This window comes from Bombina bombina, chromosome 1 (genome assembly GCF_027579735.1).
Source record: "Bombina bombina isolate aBomBom1 chromosome 1, aBomBom1.pri, whole genome shotgun sequence".
Taxonomy (NCBI): Eukaryota; Metazoa; Chordata; class Amphibia; order Anura; family Bombinatoridae; genus Bombina; species Bombina bombina.
In genome coordinates, this window is record NC_069499.1 from 1,273,675,601 (window position 1) to 1,273,699,426 (window position 23,826).

Consider the following 23,826-nt stretch of genomic DNA (forward strand, 5'->3'; position numbering starts at 1 on the left):
TAAATCTCTGCAATATACTTTAATTATTTATTTTATCCCCTTTTCCTGTAATTCCATTCTGAAATTGTGAGACTTTTAGTGAGTTACTTTGCGTTGGGGGGGCTGCAGGTTTATGGGTTAATAGGGTAGTGCAGACTTTGCTATGTGAGGTGTGTGGTGGTTTAGGGGTTATAGTGTAGAAGCTTACTTGGCGGTAAAGGGACATGTGGCGGTTTAGGGGTTAATAGTGTAGAAGCTTACTTGGGTGAGTGGTGTGGGGGCTTAGGGTTCATAGTGTATTTTCAGAGTGCAACTGTTTCAGCCCGAAAAACTCTTTACATGACTTTTCAGGTTGCGTAAAAGGTTTGAGCGATAAATGTGATTGCATTCATGTGATCGCATTTACTTTCAACTTGTAATACGAGTGCATATTACCGTTCTACGCTACCCATAGAAAATACAGGGAGCATAAATTACCCCAAATTTGCAGTAATCAAAACAGCTTGCCACTTGTAATATGGATTTGAGCATAAAGAACACCGCATTATAGCGATAGCACTTAAGCTCCTAGCACTAATGATAGCGCTCCATTTGTAATCTGGCACTTAGTGTGTAATGCCCCTTTAACATGTGCCAGTCCTGTTTTTCAAAATTTTAAATAGTTAACAACACATTTACACGGCCATTTTTCAATGATCAAAATCACACTTAAAAGTACTTGATAATTCCCTGGTCTATACTTTTCGACTTATTAACGAGTACCCCAAAAAGTTTTTTTAAAGGGACAGTCTAAACCCATTCATAATTTTGATTACTTATTGTTACATACCAGAGAAGCATCCTGCAACTGGTCCCACATCTATAAGCTTGTAACAAGTACATGAAACATTTAAATATTCATTGTTTGTTAGGAGCAGAAAATAACTGCCAAGCCCCGCCTACCTATTGCATGTATAATTTGGTATGTTAAGTTTCTCCAATCATAGACTCTAAAAGGGACATTGTACACTAGATTTTTCTTTGCATAACACTTTTGTAGATGATCTATTTATTTAGCCAATCTGCTAGTGTTTTTGTAAAAATGTATAGTTTTGCTTATTTTTTAATAAAATTGTGCTGATTTTCAGACTCCTAACCAAGCCCCAAAGTTTTAGATGTATACTGATGTCTACAGACTCCTGGTTGTGTAATAGGTCTTTTCATATGCAGGGGAGGGGGGGAGGGACTGCTGTTCTTTTTTTTCCAGCCCCTTTCAGTGGATGTTCCCGCCTAACCTCATATTAACAGTGCTAAACTTGGAGGTACTAAGTAAGTTTTTATAAGCTTTTATACTGGATTTTTATATCAGTATCGGTGCATATTCTTCTATATAGTAGTGTCTATCACATGCAGTTATATGAAAATTGGTGTATACTTTAAATACATGTTCCTACTCACACATGCTGATTAGTGCATGTGCAGTTTGAAATAGATAACTGAAAAATATTAAACTGGCACTGCTAAACTCTCATACAAGAAAATATCTAACTGGACAAGAAGAAAGCTGTGGGCAGAGCTTGGCGGCCATTTTTGACTACTAACAAAGATTATTTCAAAGTTTCATGTACTTCTTACAAGATTATAGATGTGGATTCGGAACCCTTTCTAAGATGTTTGTCTCGTATGTAACAAAGAATAAGTATTTGATCTAGACTTTCCCTTTAATGCAACATTAGTTTTGCACCTGGAGGAAACACACTGACCTAGATTTGGAGTTTGGCGTTAGCCGTGAAAACCAGCGTTAGAGGCTCCTAACGCTGGTTTTAGGCTACCGCCGGTATTTGGAGTCACTCAAAATAGGGTCTAACGCTCACTTTTCAGCCGCGACTTTTCCATACCGCAGATCCCCTTACGTCAATTGCGTATCCTATCTTTTCAATGGGATTTTTATAACTCCGGTATTTAGAGTCGTTTCTGAAGTGAGCGTTAGACATCTAACGACAAAACTCCAGCCGCAGGAAAAAAGTCAGTAGTTAAGAGCTTTCTGGGCTAACGCCGGTTTCTAAAGCTCTTAACTACTGTACTCTAAAGTACACTAACACCCATAAACTACCTATGTACCCCTAAACCGAGGTCCCCCCACATCGCCGACACTCGAATACATTTTTTAACCCCTAATTTGCCGACCGCCACCTACGTTATCCTTATGTACCCCTAATCTGCTCCCCCTAACACCGCCGACCCCTATATTATATTTATTAACCCCTAATCTGCCCCCCACAACGTCGCCTCTACCTGCCTACACTTATTAACCCCTAATCTGCCGAGCGGACCTGAGCGCTACTATAATAAAGTTATTAACCCCTAATCCGCATCACTAACCCTATAATAAATAGTATTAACCCCTAATCTGCCCTCCCTAACATCGCCAACACCTAACTTCAATTATTAACCCCTAATCTGCCGACTGGAGCTCACCGCTACTCTAATAAATGTATTAACCCCTAAAGCTAAGTCTAACCCTAACACTAACACCCCCCTAAGTTAAATATAATTTACATCTAACGAAATTAATTAACTCTTATTAAATAAATTATTCCTATTTAAAGATAAATACTTACCTGTAAAATAAATCCTAATATAGCTACAATATAAATTATAATTATATTATAGCTATTTTAGGATTAATATTTATTTTACAGGTAACTTTGTATTTATTTTAACCAGGTACAATAGCTATTAAATAGTTAAGAACTATTTAATAGCTAAAATAGTTAAAAAAAAATTACAAAATTACCTGTAAAATAAATCCTAACCTAAGTTACAATTAAACCTAACACTACACTATCAATAAATTGATTAAATAAACTACCTACAATTACCTACAATTAACCTAACACTACACTATCAATAAATTAATTAAATACAATTCCTACAAATAAATACAATTAAATAAACTAGCTAAAGTACAAAAAATAAAAAAGAACTAAGTTACAAAAAATAAAAAAATATTTACAAACATAAGAAAAATATTACAACAATTTTACAACTAATTACACCTACTCTAAGCCCCCTAATAAAACAACAAAGCCCCCCAAAATAAAAAATGCCCTACCCTATTCTAAATTACTAAAGTTAAAAGCTCTTTTACCTTACCAGCCCTGAACAGGGCCCTTTGCGGGGCATGCCCCAAGAAGTTCAGCTCTTTTGCCTGTAAAAAAAAACATACAATACCCCCCCAACATTACAACCCACCACCCACATACCCCTAATCTAACCCAAACCCCCCTTAAATAAACCTAACACTAAGCCCCTGAAGATCATCCTACCTTGTCTTCACCTCACCGGGTACAGCCAATAGAATGCGAGCTCAATCTGATTGGCTGATTGGATCAGCCAATCGGATTGAACTTGATTCTGATTGGCTGATTCCATCAGCCAATCAGAATATTCCTACCTTAATTCCGATTGGCTGATAGAATCCTATCAGCCAATCAGAATTCGAGTGACGCCATCTTGGATGACGTCCCTTAAAGGAACCGTCATTCTTCAGTTGGACGTCGCCGGAAGAAGATGGGTCTGCGGTGGAGGTCTTCAGGATGGAGCAGGTCGTCATCGGATGAAGATAGAAGATGCCGCTTGGATCAAGATGGTTGCCGGTCCGGATCGCCTCTTCTTCCCGGATAGGATGAAGACTTTGGACCCTCTTCTGGACTTCTTCAGTGGATGTCTAGCCCCCGCTTGGGTTGGATGAAGATATCGGAGCCAGGACGGATCGGTGATACCCGGTGAGGTGAAGACAAGGTAGGATGATCTTCAGGGGCTTAGTGTTAGGTTTATTTAAGGGGGGTTTGGGTTAGATTAGGGGTATGTGGGTGGTGGGTTGTAATGTTGGGGGGGGGGTATTGTATGTTTTTTTTTACAGGCAAAAGAGCTGAACTTCTTGGGGCATGCCCCGCAGAGGGCCCTGTTCAGGGCTGGTAAGGTAAAAGAGCTTTTAACTTTAGTAATTTAGAATAGGGTAGGGCATTTTTTATTTTGGGGGGCTTTGTTGTTTTATTAGGGGGCTTAGAGTAGGTGTAATTAGTTTAAAATTGTTATAATATTTTTCTTATGTTTGTAAATATTTTTTTATTTTTTGTAACTTAGTTCTTTTTTATTTTTTGTACTTTAGCTAGTTTATTTAATTGTATTTATTTGTAGGAATTGTATTTAATTAATTTATTGATAGTGTAGTGTTAAGTTAATTGTAGGTAATTGTAGGTAGTTTATTTAATTAATTTATTGATAGTGTAGTGTTAGGTTTAATTGTAACTTAGGTTAGTATTTATTTTACAGTTAATTTTGTAATTATTTTTTTTTTTTTTAAATAATAATTTTTTATTGAGGTTTTATATTACATACAACAGAAAAATAAGCATACATCGCCTCATAATGCTAACAGTTAACATATCAAAATATACAGAACAATAACAATTGCAGATCAATGTAATTATATAGTAAGAGCAAGGCTAACCGAACCTCTATTTTATATTTTTTCATCTTAATTTAGCAGACTAATTAGCAGGCCACTCATGGGCCATGTCAGTTGAGATCAATAAATCAATATGGTAGTCTGAAGAATAGCCACTTTTGGGCTTTGTAATAGTTGGGGGAGGAGCAGGGGAAAAAACAGCGGGTAAGCACCGCTCGGAGTATGGAAGAAGGGGAGATAAAAGGGTGGGGGGGAAGGGAGGGTGGAGATATTCAGAATGAGTCTGCTGTATGTTGTGGAGATCAGATATATAGTGCCTATGTCATTACAAAAAGCCAAGACATAGTATGCTACAGTAGATGATATATAAACATATAAACTTTATGGCATAAGTTGAACTGTTTTCAACGTATTGACTAGGGGTGACTCCTGACCAAGTTATGCGAGAGGGGGAATACTAGGGGGTATGGGAAATATATAGGACTTCTGAATGAGCTCCTCTCCAGGGGAAGTGCCAGCTTTAAGCGATGTGGGGAAAAGGAATATGGGTATGACCCGCAGGTAACAAGTACCTGCGGGAAAGGAAAGAGAGGAGCTCAACAGGAAGAGAGAGTTTCTACACAAGGGATATGTCCTTATTAGCATAGAACAGATACGGATTATGTAAAGAAGATTCCCCTGCATAGGGGGGAAATGGAAAGATCCCTAAGGGGATATTTCTGTAGATGTACAGTCTGGTTTAAGATATGTGGTCACTATATAGCTATGGACTTGATAATTCAACCCTAAAACTAACATGCCATCAGAGCGCCAAAAATGTAGTCATTAACAGTAAATAAGTGGTTATATATTACTCGAGCCACAGTGCTATAAAAGTTTGCGTGAGAAAGCTGTCAATAATCTAACATAAAAATAGTTGGTACATAGCAATGGTAGTGACTATAAAGAAATATAGACAGAGTGACTATTGTGGGTGGAGGCAAAATGGATATAAGGTAAACCTCTGTAGACCAGACCTAAAAAAGGCTATCACTTATATAGAGAATATATACCAGTGTCTAAATTATATATTACCCAGCATGTACACTTATCTTGAGAGAAGCAGAAACTGTGACATGAAGTAGCAACGTTGTAGCAAAAACATTGTGTCACAGATGATACAAACGCATTAGTACATGCATTAACTATATAGGTAAAATGTAGTATTTGCAGTTACGGCATATAAAGGAATATGTTTAAACTGAAGCTGGGTAGCACATAGTCACTGGGTCAATAATTATCTCACTGGAGAGGTTAAATATATCATAGGGTAGGATTGAAATTCCACTATCCCTTCAGCCTGAGCTGAGCCCAATTACTTAAAAATATGTAATAGCAGAGGCTCGTCTATCCAATGAAACACTGTCTCCAGTAACCACCCTTAAGGCAGGTGCAAAATCTCAGACTGTGAGCAAAATATTGTAATTCAAAGATTTGGTATTCTTTACACACAGATAGCAAGGGATTTGCATGCATTTAACTTTTCAGGAGTCAGTTAGGGTCCTATGCTTAGAAGGTTGTATGTGCTATCTTAGTGATACTCACATCTTAGGTGCATGTAAAACTATATAACATGAGAGGCTATACTGCAATTAAAATATAGACAGTCCCACTAATGCTAAGTAACCTCCTTACACACATATCAATATATAAATATAATATAACCATATATATGAGCATGTTATTTTTGCTTCAGCTTAGAGTGACTATGAACCTTTATATAGTCAAGCTAAATTGTTAAGCACGTGGTCATTTGGAGACTAAGATATGTATACAAAATATATCACCTATATAATCTAACTTACATATTTCCCGGCTGGGGTAGTTTGGCTCATAATAATTGGACCATGGAACCAAATTGGTCAACACAGTGAAATCTAGGGTAGCAAGCAACTTATTGTGGTCAAATAGAGGATAACACATTTATGTAACAAAATTGGAGTACTGACCACTAAATAATATATAAGATAAGGCCAGTGTGGGCAATCTGAATTATAAGCTTGCAATGTTATATGAACACAGGTTTCAAGACAATAGTAAATGATAGATCAAACAACATTACATTTGTACATTTGAGCAGGCAAGCTTGAACAAAGATATAACTATAACATAGCAGGACATGCATAGTAAATTAGGGAGTGTAAATCCAGCTTCTAAGGGTACAGACGTGTAATAAAAGGAGATATCCAATTTTAAGGGTTACCAAGAAAAAATAGTCAACAGCAAAGTAAGATATCAGAACGTTCCACTAAACCTAGTTCAGTCAGTGAGGAGTAAATTATTTATATGTCCAATAGGGCTGCTGACAACATAAGTATATATACCGTTCTGCAAGGAGTTGTCCGGAATGAGATCTTTAGCCAACACCACTTCTACAGAGACCATTCAGCTCGGTAAGAATATGAGAGGGGACTCTGCGGTGTGAATACTGATCTAGCGCGCTGATGAGAAGGATAGCACATGAGCCTGATAGCTGCTCAGAGGGGTCAGCGTTGCTAGGGAGAGGTTTAACGAAGTAGCCTGATCTCCGTTGAGTTGGAATGAGGTAATTGATGTAGGAGCCAAATTGCGTTTCAGAACTGCCTTGCGCAGCTTTTCTCCACTCAGCTCCCGTTTCAGCTGAGAGCTGCACTGGATCAATGGGCTTTGTGAGATCGGCAAGGTACAGATCATGTGACTCCATATCGTGAGTGTCCCCATTTACCCGTGTCATCCTTTTTCTCAATTGCCAAGTAGCAGCGGGGTATATACTTGTAGGTGATAGTGTCCCCCCATTTAACTCAAACACCTTTGGCAATAATGATGCCTGTTGTGTACGTGCGGTGCGGCAGTACTGCTCTGATAGGATCTCCCATACCTTATGATCGGCCATATGATTGTTCACCTCCACACCTCTGGCTTCTGCTGCTCTCAGTGTTCTCAGCTGAGGAGGTGTTCGTTCGCCGCATGGGCTGCCAGAAAAAGCGGTCCCCTCTGTCAGAATGTAGATCACTGCAGGTGGCATGCATTTCGTCGCCATATGGTGAGGTCGTGAGCGGCTCGTAGTTTGCTGCACATTTAGTTTACTTCTCTGATGGGTCTCAGATTTTTCAGACAGCTTTGTCCGGTTGGGGAGAGGGAGCTGGCTTTGGAATCTAGCGGGTATTAACGAGGGTTTTGGTCCATCTATGGAGAGTCCTGGTATTGTACCGCCATCTTGCATGCCATGTGAGGTGGAGACAGTGTTGGATAATTGCGCCAGAAGTAAGCTCAGTTCTGAGTAGTGGTCTTCCAAAAGCCCACAGATGGTCTCTTCAAAGTGGTGCAGAGCAGCATCCATGGCCATGGCACAGTTATTGTAGGAAATATGCTTTGTAGTAGCAATATGGAGTCGAGATCATATAATCACAGCAGGCGTTATAGGCCAAAACAATTAAGGTTGCTTAAAAAGCTTCAAAATCAGCAAATAGTGGGTTTTTGCTCCGGAAGATATTCCAAAATATAGTTATCTCCTATCACTGGAGTTTTCAGCCGTGTAGCTTACTATAAAGTTAGTTAAATACCCATTAGTGAAAAGTTTAAACAAGAGCTCCCAGCACACACGTCTGCTCCCTTTGCTGGCAAGCTCCGCCCCCCAATTTTGTAATTATTTTAACTATTTTAGCTATTAAATAGTTCTTAACTATTTAATAGCTATTGTACCTGGTTAAAATAAATACAAAGTTACCTGTAAAATAAATATTAATCCTAAAATAGCTATAATATAATTATAATTTATATTGTAGCTATATTAGGATTTATTTTACAGGTAAGTATTTATCTTTAAATAGGAATAATTTATTTAATAAGAGTTAATTAATTTCGTTAGATGTAAATTATATTTAACTTAAGGGGGTGTTAGTGTTAGGGTTAGACTTAGCTTTAGGGGTTAATACATTTATTAGAATAGCGGTGAGCTCCGGTCGGCAGATTAGGGGTTAATAAGTGTAGGCAGGTGGAGGCGACGTTGTGGGGGGCAGATTAGGGGTTAATAAATATAATACAGGGGTCGGCGGTGTTAGGGGCAGCAGATTAGGGGTACATAAGGATAACGTAGGTGGCGGCGCTTTGCGGTCGGCAGATTAGGGGTTAATTATTGTAGGTAGCTGGCTGCGACGTTGTGGGGGGCAGATTAGGGGTTAATAAATATAATATAGGGGTCGGCGGTGTTAGGGGCAGCAGATTAGGGGTACATAGGGATAATGTAAGTAGCGGCGGTTTACGGAGCGGCAGATTAGGGGTTAAAATTAAAATGCAGGTGTCAGCGATAGCGGGGGCGGCAGATTAGGGGTTAATAAGTGTAAGGTTAGGGGTGTTTAGACTCGGGGTACATGTTAGAGTGTTAGGTGCAGACGTAGGAAGTGTTTCCCCATAGCAAACAATGGGGCTGCGTTAAGAGCTGAACGCGGCTTTTTTGCAGGTGTTAGGTTTTTTTTCAGCTCAAACAGCCCCATTGTTTCCTATGGGGGAATCGTGCACGAGCACGTTTTTGAGGCTGGCCGCGTCCGTAAGCAACTCTGGTATTGAGAGTTGAAGCTGCGTTAAAAATGCTCTAGGCTCCATTTTTGGAGCCTAACGCTGCCTTTATGTGGACTCTCAATACCAGAGTTATTTTTATGGTGCGGCCAGAAAAAAGCCGGCGTTAGTTTTTCGGGTCGTTACCGACAAAACTCCAAATCTAGCGGTTAGTTTGTTGCAAAATTGTAGTATGCTAAGTACTGGTAACTTCATGTCTAATAATAATCTGATTTGATAGTTTAAACTTCACTGCAAGTTTATCACAAATCCAAACAGTTCCCCCAGATATGAACGTTATTCACAGCACACCTGTGCCTTGTGGTGTCACACCAAGCAATTATTTATCAAATTAAGATACTATAAATACTTCAATGTATCCTCAGCTGTACTCAGAACCCAGGTAAGCAGGATGCAGAAAAGAATGCAATGTGGATTCAATTGCAGAGCTTCAGCACTTTGCCAGCAGACAAGCTCTCCCCTGATTGAAGGTGACCCAAGGCAGCTGCCACCTTAGCTTGATGAGACACCAAGCTCTACTTATTAGACAAATTGTATTGTTGGGGGAGGGGAAGAAGGACTATCTCCCACAAGAGAACAATGTTTTTGCTTTATTAAAATATTTTTGTGAAGCACAGAAACAAATCAAGATTCCATGTACAAACAGTGATAAAACAAACATAAATACAGCAATGGTATTTACTTAGTACTCATGTATACAGGATATAGTTTTAATGCCAGTAATCACCTCTTAGTAAGACATCTTGCCAGTAATCTTATATGAATTGGGATATATAGTTGGTAATTGCAAATACAGTGTTCAGGTGTCTGCACAGTAAACCAAAGACATGTGTTAGCTATTCATTACATGCCACAAACAGAATTAATTTATATAGCTAGCATTCCCACATTGGACAGGTGTATATCCAGCATTCCCACATTGGACAGGTATATAGCCAGCATTCCCAGACTGGACAGGTGTATAGCCATGATTCCCACACTGGACAGGTATATAGCCTGCATTCCAACACTGGGCAGGGGTATAGCCAGCATTCCCGCACTGGACAGGTGTATAGCTAGCATTCCCACACTGGACAGGTGTATAGCCAGCATTCCCACCCTGGACAGGTGTATAGCCAGCATTCCCACACTGGACAGGTGTATAGTCAGCATTCCCACACTGGACAGGTGTAGAGCCAGCATTCCCACACTGGACAGGTGTATAGCCAGAATTCCCACATTGGACAGGTAAATAGCCTGCATTCCAACACTGGGCAGGCGTATAGCCAGCATTCCCACACTGGACAGGTGTATAGCTAGCATTCCCACACTGGACAGATGTATAGCCAACATTCCCACACTGGATAGGTGTATAGCCAGCATTCCCACATTGGACAGGTTTATAGGCAGCATTCCCACACTGGACAGGTTTATAGGCAGCATTCCCACACTGGACAGGTATATAGCCAGCATTCCCACACTGGACAAGTGTATAGCCAGTTATCATATATGAATTTTGGTATATAGTTGGTAATTGCAAATACAGTGCTCAGGTGTTTGCACAGTAAACCAAAGACATGTATTAGCTATTCATTACATATCACAAACAGAAGTAATTTATTTAGCTAGCATTCCCACACTGGACAGGTGTATAGCCAGCATTCCCACCCTGGACAGGTATACAGCCAGCATTCCCACACTGGACAGGTATATAGCCAGCATTCAATACAAAAATACCTAAAGTGAACAAAGGTCACCCTAGGATTTTATAATGTGGCATCGCTAGCAACTAAATATAATAGGTATCAGGCTGTGGGATAAATTTATGTGTATATTCTAAACTACGGATAGGGAGATGAGAGAAAAGAGATAGTGGGACTCACTATGTGAGAACTGGCTCTATATTAATAATGCCTATATGTCAAACAAAGTTATAGATGAATATATTTGCGCAACATATGCCTGTTATTATATATATATATATATATATATATATATATATATATAAATAAATAAACCAATATACGGGTTAATAACCTGGAAAATACTAGACTCAGAAGTGGTCTGGTAGATATTACAATTTAAGCATAGTATCAGACCTAGGAGACCTCTGGTAAAAGAATATATTATTAAATAAAAAGTACGGTAAGAATTCCGGTAAACATTAAAAAATACTAGATAAGTATGTTGAACCACATAAAAACACAGTATATCAAATTGCAATCACAATTCACATATAAATTCAAAACAATGTGGAAAGTCCATAGAAATGGTTCCAGTAACGTTCCGAAAAATGTTTAAATTATGTAAGGCAGATCCAAGTATTTCCTGCAGTGATACAAGAAACGACAAGAAATTCTTGTCAAAGTATTGCAAAGTATACACTTTAAGGTGTTTACATTTACTTACACCGTAAAGTTTAAAGCGGTGTCCCAATGGCTCCTACTCAGCTTGTCTTAGCCCTTGATTGTATGCAGCTCCGACCAAACTACGGATCCTTCCCATGGTCAAATTGGTGCAGGGTTCTTGATTATACTACGGATCCTTTCTGCAGTTGATATTGTAAGAACAGATTCAGTGTTGTGTCTTCGGCTCTAGTGAGCTACGGGTTCCTTACAGGTTCAGAAACAGATTGCAGCAGAGTAACGCGTTTCGGCTTCAAGCCTTTGTTTGTATACTTTGCAATACTTTGACAAGAATTTCTTGTTGTTTCTTGTATCACTGCAGGAAATACTTGGATCTGCCTTACATAATTTGAACTTTTTTTGGAACGTTACTGGAACCATTTTTATGGACTTTCCACATTGTTTTTAATTTATATGTGACTTGTGATTGCAATTTGATTTACTGTGTTTTTTATGTGGTTCAACATACTTATCAAGTATTTTTTAATGTTTACCAGAATTCTTACCGTACTTTTTATGAAATAATATATTAATTTACCAGAGGTCTCCTATATAGGTCCGATACTACGCTTAAATTGTAATATCGACCAGACCACTTCTGGGTCTAGTATTTTCCAGGTTATTAACCCGTATATTGGTTTATTTATATATATAATAATAGGCATATGTTGCGCAAATATATTCATCTATAACTTTGTTTGACATATAGGCATTATTAATATAGAGCCAGTTCTCACATAGTGAGTCCCACTATCTCTTTTCTCTCATCTCCCTATCCGTAGTTTAGAATATACACATACATTTATCCCACAGCCTGTTACCTATTATATTTAGTTGCTAGCAACGCCAAATTATAAAATCCTAGGGTGACCTTTGTTCACTTTAGGTATTTTTGTATTGTTTGCTTGTTTTTTGGGTAGTATTGAGGAGAAATACTTTCATTTGTGGTTTTATATAGGTATTCAACTGAGCGCCTATCACTAACCCCTAACTTGATATAGCCAGCATTCCCACATTGGACAGGTATATAGCCATCTTTCTGACACTGGACAGATGTATAGCCAGAATTCCCACACTGGACAGGTGTATAGCCTGCATTCCCACACTGGATAGGTGTATAGCCAGCATTCCCATATACACAGTGAAATTATGTATCCTGTAATTAAACCTACAGAGAGAGATTATATAGCTAGTAATTGGGCAAACAGATGTAGCTATGTATTGTATGATCTGTCTTTTTTCCTCTTGACTTCATTCTGTTTTTACTTCTCTGCCTTTCTCATTCCATTTTATATCTATGTCCTTTCCTTTCACCTCTTACTTTTTTTGTGTTATTGCCATCTCTGTAACATGTACACACCCAAGCAACACACACATGCACTCTCACTGAGATACACACTCTCACATGCACACTAACACACACGGCATCAGACAGACACATCTCATACACATTCTCACATAAACTCTCTGGGGCTGATTATCTAAACCTTGCAAGGTCAGATCTGGTTTTTCTCACAAACCCTTGCAGGGGCTCCCTTGGTGGAATTATCTTAAAAAGTCCCTGTGAGTGATGAGATGCCTCCAATAGAAATGAATGGAGTTCGCTGGATAGGGAAACTTCACTGTGTAGGGCAAAGTTAGCAGTGAGCATGGGGTGCACTTAAAAAATTAAATCCTGTAGCAAACATAAATTACGTTGCTTTCTGCATATAACATCTTACAGTCACCTCTAGTTTCGTATGCATGTGTTTTACTATTAGAGTATTAAGTATTTGAAATATTTTGCCTCCACCTTGCCTGTAGGGCCGAAATGGTTAGAGAATTATGCTAGTATTTGAGAGATAATTTCAAACACGCCCATGTTCAGCCCATTTTCCAGTGTACTTAAATTACAATTTTTTTGCTGTGCATATTTAATACAATCTATTCCTGTGTAACTTACAAACGCATTTTACAGTTTTGATAAAATAGGATTTTTGGTGAACAATTTTGTTTTACGAATTTTGATGCTCCTTAAAGAGACAATTTACCCCAAAATGTTTTCCCCTTTAAATTGTTCCAAATGATCCTTTTTAGCTGCTGTAGTATATTAAATGTACTATGTATGTAGTATCCCAAGCGCTAAAAGGACAGCCTAAAGCTCACTACCAAATAAGTCCCCTAGCGGACTAAAAGAGGGAAACAGTGGAAAAGGTATGGAGTGAGCGCTAAAACAAGCTTAATAGGCCAATGAGATAAAGAAGTGAACTAAAACGGTTCAAATGGGCTAGAACGATATAATACTGATCTCAATAAAATGTACAATTTAATATGCATATAAACATAAATAGGTAGTAGACGTGGATAGATTTAAAATACTTAACATTAGCATGGATCCATGTAATGACTAAAACAGGTATACAACAATGATAAAAACAATGATAAAAACAGTGATAATTAGACAGATAGGAAGTCAGTGAGATCCTCTGCGATTAGGTCGGAGGTCTCTTGTTATGTGTAGATGTAGGTGCGAATAGACACAGTAGAAACAATAATAATGGTGTCTGAGTGATAAAATGCAAAAAGTGAAAAAAATGGAATTTTTTTTTTAAAAATTCAATAATGGTTGGAGAAAATTCAATTACAATTGGTAAAAAACAAAACAAAAATAATCCCAAATCTGAATCAAAGTTCAAAGTACAAGTGAGAGAGTAAACAGTGATCAAGGGTGATCCAAAACAGATAAATCAACAATCCATAAAATCCATATGTTGAAAAAATTAGGTGTATAAAGTGTCAGTCCAAAAGTCCATATATAAAAAGTGATCCAAAAACAAAACAGAAATGGTGATCCAAAAATTGCAGATAATAGTTCAAAAGTAGAATCCAAGGTAATATAAAAATATATGTCTATGTGGAAAAACCTCCCATATCAAAATATGTTCTGGAGAAATAACACGTGAAAAACAAAACGTTGGTACAAAAAATACACAAAAAATGATAATAAACAAACGATCCAAACCTGTGAAAAGACAGAAACAAAAAATAGTGCAATAAAGTTTGTTACACTTTAGAAGGTATGAAAATAAGCTCACCAGTATGCCTGTGTCAACGCGTTTCGGCCTATCTTAAGGCCTTTCTCAAGACTATACTGATGTGTAACTACTGGGAGCTTATATAGGGTGCCAAGTGATGTTATTGGTGGTAGGTTTTGGCGGTGGTAGGTTTGTCACATCCATTTTTGGCGCCAAAACCTACCACCAATAACATCACTTGGCACCCTATATAAGCTCCCAGTAGTTACACATCAGTATAGTCTTGAGAAAGGCCTTAAGATAGGCCGAAACGCGTTGACACAGGCATACTGGTGAGCTTATTTTCATACCTTCTAAAGTGTAACAAACTTTATTGCACTATTTTTTGTTTCTGTCTTTTCACAGGTTTGGATCGTTTGTTTATTATCATTTTTTGTGTATTTTTTGTACCAACGTTTTGTTTTTCACGTGTTATTTCTCCAGAACATATTTTGATATGGGAGGTTTTTCCACATAGACATATATTTTTATATTACCTTGGATTCTACTTTTGAACTATTATCTGCAATTTTTGGATCACCATTTCTGTTTTGTTTTTGGATCACTTTTTATATATGGACTTTTGGACTGACACTTTATACACCTAATTTTTTCAACATATGGATTTTATGGATTGTTGATTTATCTGTTTTGGATCACCCTTGATCACTGTTTACTCTCTCACTTGTACTTTGAACTTTGATTCAGATTTGGGATTATTTTTGTTTTGTTTTTTACCAATTGTAATTGAATTTTCTCCAACCATTATTGAATTTTTTTAAATTTTTTTCACTTTTTGCATTTTATCACTCAGACACCATTATTATTGTTTCTACTGCGTCTATTCGCACCTACATCTACACATAACAAGAGACCTCCGACCTAATCGCAGAGGATCTCACTGACTTCCTATCTGTCTAATTATCACTGTTTTTATCATTGTTTTTATCATTGTTGTATACCTGTTTTAGTCATTACATGGATCCATGCTAATGTTAAGTATTTTAACTCTATCCACGTCTACTACCTATTTATGTTTATATGCATATTAAATTGTACATTTTATTGAGATCAGTATTATATCGTTCTAGCCCATTTGAACCGTTTCAGTTCACTTCTTTATCTCATTGGCCTATTAAGCTTGTTTTAGCGCTCACTCCATACCTTTTCCACTGTATATTAAATGTACCCTTATTTTAGCATTTGAAATAGCTGATTTAGCTTGTGGTATCACCACCTATACTGAAAGTTTTTATACTGGAGTCTAGGCTATTGACAAGCCTAAGTAAACACAGCCAGCAGAATAAATTACACTCCCAGTGGGGTGCAGGATAGTTAAGTATTAAAATGTTAATTTTCCATTGTTCTTTCTAAGTAATGAGCTATGGTTTACAGACAAATATAATATAAGGAAGCAAGTGTATATACACTATGGGGCCTATTTATCAAAGGTCTTGCGGACCTGATCTGACAGTGCGGATCAGAACAGCAAGACCTCACTGAATGCGGAGAGCAATACGCTCTCCGTATTCAGCATTGCACCAGCAGCTCACAAGAGCTGCTGGTGCAACGCCGCCCCCTGCAGACTCGCAGCCAATCAGCCGCCAGCAGGGTGGTGTCAATCAACCCGATTGTACTTGATCGGGTTGAATTCCAGCGATTCCTATCCGCCTGCTCAGAGCAGGCGGACAGGGTTATGGAGCAGCGGTCTTTAGACCACTGCTTCATAACTGCTGTTTCTGGCGAGTCTGAAGACTCACCAGAGACACGGACCCACAAGCTCCGTTCGGAATTGATAAATGGGCCCCAAAGTGTCTAATTCATTTACACAAATAAACCTGAAAATGCAATTTCTCACACATTTTATACTCTGCAGCAAAACAATTTTACAGTGTATTGTCCCTTTAACAATACATTTTTTTCTGAGTATTTTTGTGTGAATGGTTATATTATTCATTTTGTGATATAAAAGATATAAGTTGTGATGAACCAAGGGCTACAGAGATACCACCTTTCTACAGGGAGAAGGTTCGGGGTAGTGTCGCGGTTTGAGGGGCTGAGGGACAAGCCCCGATGCTGACTCCCTGGGACTATTTTTGGACAGGCTAAGTACACATGTCGGTTACAGGACCCCAACACCATTTTCAATCATGAACCGCATGTTTTCCATTGACAATGGGATTACCAGGAATGCTGGGGGACAGGGGTTTTGTTGAGAATCAGGTCTTTCAGGGCAGAAATCTTTCTACAGGGAGAAGGTTCGGGGCAGTGTCGCGGTTTGAGGGGCTGAGGGACAAGCCCCGATGCTGACTCCCTGGGACTATTTTTGGACAGGCTAAGTACACATGTCGGTTACAGGACCCCAACACCATTTTCAATCATGAACCGCATGTTTTCCACTGACAATGGGATTACCAGGAACGCTGGGGGACAGGGGTTTTGTTGAGAATCAGGTCTTTCAGGGCAGGAATCTGTATCACACGTAACCAAATCCCTGGAATTAGTTTCAGTTACATCTAGACATCTAGAACCCACCCACATGACTCATTTCTTATCAATAGAACCTGCCCAAGATTCTTAGGCACCACTAAGAGAGCCTACATGCCCGGAGTCAGAATAACTGTTATCTGTGTCAATAGACTTCCCATTGTTTCCTTATTTGATCTGTTTACCTTCCCATTGCTCCCCTGTTGATATGACTACCCAGTTGAAAGGGGAGTGTCCCTTAAAAAGTGTATAGAATGTCTGTAAACCTGGGAATAAAGTGTTATTCTTGTTATACTCCAAAATCATTCTTGTCTGATTATTGGGGCATTTTTCTGAGTATTGGTGGTTCCAGTATCAGTGAAGCAGATCAGGCGGACATACCCAGACTGGGTACCGTAGAGGTCCGTCACATAAGTCAAACACAATCAGTGTATATTTACAAAAATAATATAATTAAAATAAAAAAAAACAATATGGAAATAAGCTGTGCACATAAAGTCCTTGTGTAAATTAAGATAAAGAAACTGTTAAATTCCTCTGATATAAGAAGGGAACTTATAAAGATTCTTAAAGGGACACTGAACCCAAATTTTTTTCTTTCGTGATTCAGATAGAGCATATAATTTTAAGCAACTTTCTAATTTACTCCTATTATCAATTTTTCATTGTTCTCTTGCTATCTTTATTTGAAAAATAAGGCATCTAAGCTACGGAGCCAGACAATTTTTGGTTCAGACCCTGGACAGCACTTGTTTATTGGTGGCTGAATTTATCCACCAATCAGCAAGAACAACTCAGGTTGTTCACCAAAAATGGGCCAGCGTATAAACTTACATTCTTCTTTTTCAAATAAAGATATCAAGAGAATGAAGAAAATTTGATAATGGGAGTAAATTAGAAAGTTGCTTAACCCCTTGAGTGCTAACGATGGCTCTGAGCCGTCGTAGAGTTTCTTACTCTGGTGCTAACGACGGCTCAGAGCCGTCACTAGCACTCTCCCACCTTGAGGGAGATCTGGGGGCTCCCACCCACTGCTACCCCGGCGATCGGGCCTATATGACAGGCATATTCACATTCACATTTTGCGCTGTGACGTCATGCGCAATGACGTGATGACGTCACTGCACAACTTTATTAACAATTTACAATACAAAGTATAGGAAAGGAGATATGCTGCTTAGAAGCCTGTATCTCAGGTATCTAAGCAGCTACAGACCCCCAAGACCCTCTGTTAGAAAGGTAATCGCCTAACCTTTCCAACTGTATAAGTATTGGGTATCTGAAATTTTTTTTACAAAAGTTAAAAAAAAATGTTTTTTCAAAAAATAGAAATTGAAAAAAAAGCTTAGCACTCAGGTGGGAAAGTGCTTAGCACTGAAAGGGTTAAAATTGCATGCTCTATCTGAATCACGAAAAGAAAAAAAATGGGTTCAGTGTCCCTTTAAGTAAGTGTATCCAATAGTTATAACTCGCTTGTAGCTAACCTTTGCAGGATTAAACACTGGTCTACTCTCCAGATTTGTATCCAATAGTTGCAACTTACTTGTAGTTAATGTGACCTTGAGCTACACTAGCTTAAAGAATAGTGCTTCTTTATAAATTAGGAACTGGCAATCAAATATAAATTTATTCCACAATTTAAAAAAATAAAATAAAAGTCACTCAGGGCACAAATATTGATACCAAAAGCAACCTAACACTACAATAGAAACATGGTTCTAAAGCTCAATATCTCACAGAAATATTAAGAGCGCAATTCTTTGAGATAATGTAGCTTACGGCCACATTAAATACAAGCAAGTTGCAACTATTGGATACAAATTTCCTGTTACACTGAATCCTGTTGTGGAATATGGAGACCAGGGTTTAATCCTAAAAAGGTTAACTACAAGCAAATTGCAAGTGTTGAATAAACTCACTTCAAGGGATACTAAACCCAATTTTTTTCTTTCATGATTCAGATAGACATGCATTTTTAAGCAACTTTCTAATTTACTTCTATTATGAATTTCTCTTTGTTCCCTTGGTATCTTTATTTGAAAAAGCAGGAATGAAAGCTTGGGAGCCAGTGTTATGTCAGATTAGCAAATGTATCAGATTAACTAATTGAAGTGACATTCCATCAGCTGTCTCACCGCAAATACTTACTGTGCATGCGCTCCACCATTTCAACACATTCCAATCTCAGCATGTCAGAAATTTCAAGCTACCCGTCAGATTGTTGGACACTTTTAAAGCGCATGTCACACTCTAATAACATAACACCGGCTGGGAGGTATTGCTTGTATATGTAAGGCATAATGGGTAATGTAGTTTAATTTCAAAGAACTACAGTATCTTTATTTATTTGGCTGTAATATACAGTTAGAACACATTAAAATTATTTTTGATAAATTAATAAACTGAACCTTAAAGAATTAAATGCTGATATTTTTAAACCAGCTATATTTAGAAAGAAAAATACAAAACAGTACATTAGGGGGTAGATTTATCATAGTGCGAGTGGACATGATACTATGTAGTGTATCATGTCCACTGCTCATCGATAAATGCCGTCAGCATACTCTGAGCTCGCTTCCATTGAGTCGTTATTCAGTTTGCATGCACTCACAAACCGTTAAATATGCTGTCGAAAGCAATATCGTTTATCGACTGTTTCCAATGGCGCATTATACCTCAATATCGGCAGCTGGACTCCGGCTGCCGAAAAGATCTTTGCGTCCCATAGAAAATAATAGAAGCCGTTAATCGATAAATTATACCAGGTTTCCAATGAAAGCGCTAACCATTAATACACTGTCGGAGGCTGTCGATACATTGAGAAATATTACCCCCAGCTCAACTAGGTGTAAAAGAGGAAAATTGTGCTTTTTGAGACCTATTTTCTATTGAAATTATAAAACTTGCAAATAATGCAAGTGTTTTAATGTAGAAATAAATTGTTATAAGTAATTTTTATTGTTGTCTCATATATAGGAATAGTTAAACTTATATTCTAATAGAAATATCAGTATATATTTAAATATAATAATATATGTAAGAACATAGCTACAGAATGCAAACTAGACCTATGCCTAGGGCAGCAATACATATTACTTATATTTATGAAGTGGAAAATATAATTATATTAAAAAATAATATTTCATTATTAAAAATATGGATAAGTGTATCTTTATTTTTCTTGAGAGGCGATCACAGGTAAGAAGCACGGACGTTAAACGTAAATTCTATAGCGTAAGTTCGGGTTATCTTAGCAACTAATTGATTTTCAAGAAATCCAACGTCAAATGGAAGCGTTAACACAACGTTAACTTACAGCTACACGAAAAGAGCAACTGCGTGCAACACGCTAATATTTTCAATGGAAACCTGGTACTAAAATGGAGTCGTAAATTACTTTTAGTTGTCGGACGCTTCGGTAGCTTACGGCTCCATTTTTAACGACTCAATGGAAGCGAGGCCTTTGTCGGCATTTATCATTACACAAGCAGTTCTTGTGACCTGCTGGTGCAATGTTGCCCCCTGCAGATTCACAGCTAATCGGCCGCTAGCAGGGGGTGTCAATCAGCCCAATCGTATTCGATCGGGTTGATTTCTGTCCACGGCCTCAGAGCAGGTGGACCAGTTATGGAGCAGTGGTCTTTAGACCGCTGCTTCATAACTTCTGTTTCCGGCGAGCCCTATGTATGATGCCTCTTTTTGATTTTTTTGTTTAACTAAGGGCAAAATCAGCATTTCTTATTATACGGCCAGGCAAACTGATTTGTATTAGACCCATTTCTATATTTCAAAGTACTCTTTTGTATTTTTCTTTCTCAATAAAGCTGGTTTAAAAATATCAGCATCTAATTCTTTAAGGTTCAGTTTATTCATTTATCAAAAATAATTGTAATGTGACTTGTTATAACTGTATATTACAGTGATATAAATAAAGGTACCGTAGTTCTTTGAAATTAAACTACATTACCCATCATGCCTTACATATACAAACTACACATCCCAGCCGGTGTTATTTTATTTGAGTGTATGCATGCGCTTTAAAAGTGTCCAAAATTCTGACGGGTAGATTGTAAACTTGATCAGCTGGGATTGAAATGCAATGATATGGGGGAGCGCATGCGTGGTTAGTATATACTGTCAAACAGAACGAAGAAAGAGAATGAAGAAAATTGATAATAGAAGTAAATTAGAAAGTTGCTTAAAATTGAATGCTCTATCAGAATCATGAGAGAAAAAGTTTTGGTTTAGTATCCCTTTAAGTATCTTTGGAAGTTTCCTAATAAGCCCTTAAAGGCTGCCTCTTATTTGAATGCATTTGACAGTTTTTCACAGCTAGAGGGTGTTAGTTCATGTGTTTCATATAGATAACATTTTACTCATGCATGTGAAGTTATTTAAGAGTCAGCACTAATTGCCTGAAATGCAAGTCAGTTAAAAGATCTGAGATAAGGAGGCAGTCAGCAGAAGGTTAGATACAAGGTAATTACAGAGATAAAAAGTTTGTTTCTATAACTGTGTTGGTTATGCAAAACTGGGGAATGGTAAATAAAGGAATTATCTATCTTTTTAAACAATAACATTTTTGGTGTATATTATCCCTTTAAATAATCTCTTCACCAAAGAGACCTTTAGATAATCTGCCTCTCTGTATTTCTTTCTCTTTCTCAAATACAAACAAAAGTCCAATGTTTCCCTCTTTGTTGTACGTTTAATGATTTGTCTCATTCCTCTTTAACTCTTTAGTTACTCACTTTCTTATCTCTGTTTTTACTCTCTGGGGCCCATTTATCAAGCTCCGGATGGAGCTTGAGGGCCGTGATTCTGGCGAGCCTGCAGGCTCGCCAGAAACACCAGTTCTAAAGACCGCTGCTCCATAACCTGTCCGCCTGCTCTGAGCAGGCGGACAGACATCGCCACAATTCAACCCAATCGAGTACGATTGGGTTGATTGACACCTCCCTGCTGGCGGCCCATTGGCAGCGAGTCTGCAGGGGGCGGCGTTGCATCAGCAGCTCTTGTGAGCTGCTGGTACAATGCTGAATAAGGAGAGTGTATTGCTCTCCGCATTCAGCGATGTCTGTCGGACCTGATCCGCACTGTCGGATCAGGTCCGACAGATCTTTGTTAAATAGGGGCCTCTGTGTGCTCTTATCTCTGTTTTTACTCTCTGTGTGCTCTTATCTCTGTTTTTACTCTCTGTGTGCTCTTATCTCTGTTTTTACCCTCTGTGTGCTCTTATCTCTGTTTTTACTCTCTGTGTGCTCTTATCTCTGTTTTTACTCTCTGTGTGCTCTTATCACTGTTTTTACTCTCTGTGTGCTCTTATCTCTGTTTTTACTCTCTGTGTGCTCTTATCTCTGTTTTTATTCTCTGTGTGCTCTTATCTCTGTTTTTACTCTCTATGTGCTCTTATCTCTGTTTTTACTCTCTGTGTGCTCTTATTTCTGCTTTTACTGTCTGTGTGCTCTTATCTCTGTTTTTATTCTCTGTGTGCTCTTATCTCTGTTTTTATTCTCTGTGTGCTCTTATCTCTGTTTTTGCTCTCTGTTTGCTCTTATCTCTGTTTTTATTCTCTGTGTGCTCTTATCTCTGTTTTTACTCTCTATGTGCTCTTATCTCTGTTTTTACTCTCTGTGTGCTCTTATCTCTGCTTTTACTCTCTGTGTGCTCTTATCTCTGTTTTTACCCTCTGTGTGCTCTTATCTCTGTTTTTACTCTCTGTGTGCTCTTATCTCTGTTTTTACTCTCTGTGTGCTCTTATCTCTGTTTTTATTCTCTGTGTGCTCTTATCTCTGTTTTTACTCTCTATGTGCTCTTATCTCTGTTTTTACTCTCTGTGTGCTCTTATCTCTGCTTTTACTGTCTGTGTGCTCTTATCTCTGTTTTTATTCTCTGTGTGCTCTTATCTCTGTTTTTATTCTCTGTGTGCTCTTATCTCTGTTTTTACTCTCTGTGTGCTCTTATCTCTGTTTTTACTCTCTGTGTGCTCTTATCTCTGCTTTTACTCTCTGTGTGCTCTTATCTCTGTTTTTACCCTCTGTGTGCTCTTATCTCTGTTTTTACTCTCTGTGTGCTCTTATCTCTGTTTTTATTCTCTGTGTGCTCTTATCTCTGTTTTTACTCTCTATGTGCTCTTATCTCTGTTTTTACTCTCTGTGTGTTCTTATCTCTGCTTTTACTCTCTATGTGCTCTTATCTCTGTTTTTACTCTCTGTGTGCTCTTATCTCTGCTTTTACTCTCTGTGTGCTCTTATCTCTGTTTTTACTCTCTGTGTGCTCTTATCTCTGTTTTTACTCTCTGTGTGCTCTTATCTCTGTTTTTACTCTCTGTGTGCTCTTATCTCTGATTTTACGCTCTGTGTGCTCTTATCTCTGTTTTTACTCTCTGTGTGCTCTTATCTCTGTTTTTACTCTCTGTGTGCTCTTATCTCTGTTTTTACCCTCTGTGTGCTCTTATCTCTGTTTTTACTCTCTGTGTGCTCTTATCTCTGTTTTTATTCTCTGTGTGCTCTTATCTCTGTTTTTACTCTCTGTGTGCTCTTATCTCTGCTTTTACTCTCTGTGTGCTCTTATCTCTGTTTTTACTCTCTGTGTGCTCTTATCTCTGTTTTTACTCTCTGTGTGCTCTTATCTCTGTCTTTACTCTCTGTGTGCTCTTATCTCTGATTTTACGCTCTGTGTGCTCTTATCTCTGTTTTTACTCTCTGTGTGCTCTTATCTCTGTTTTTACTCTCTGTGTGCTCTTATATCTGTTTTTACTCTCTGTGTGCTCTTATCTCTGTTTTTACTCTCTGTGTGCTCTTATCTCTGTTTTTACTGTCTGTGTGCTCTTATCTCTGCTTTTACTCTCTGTGTGCTCTTATCTCTGTTTTTACTC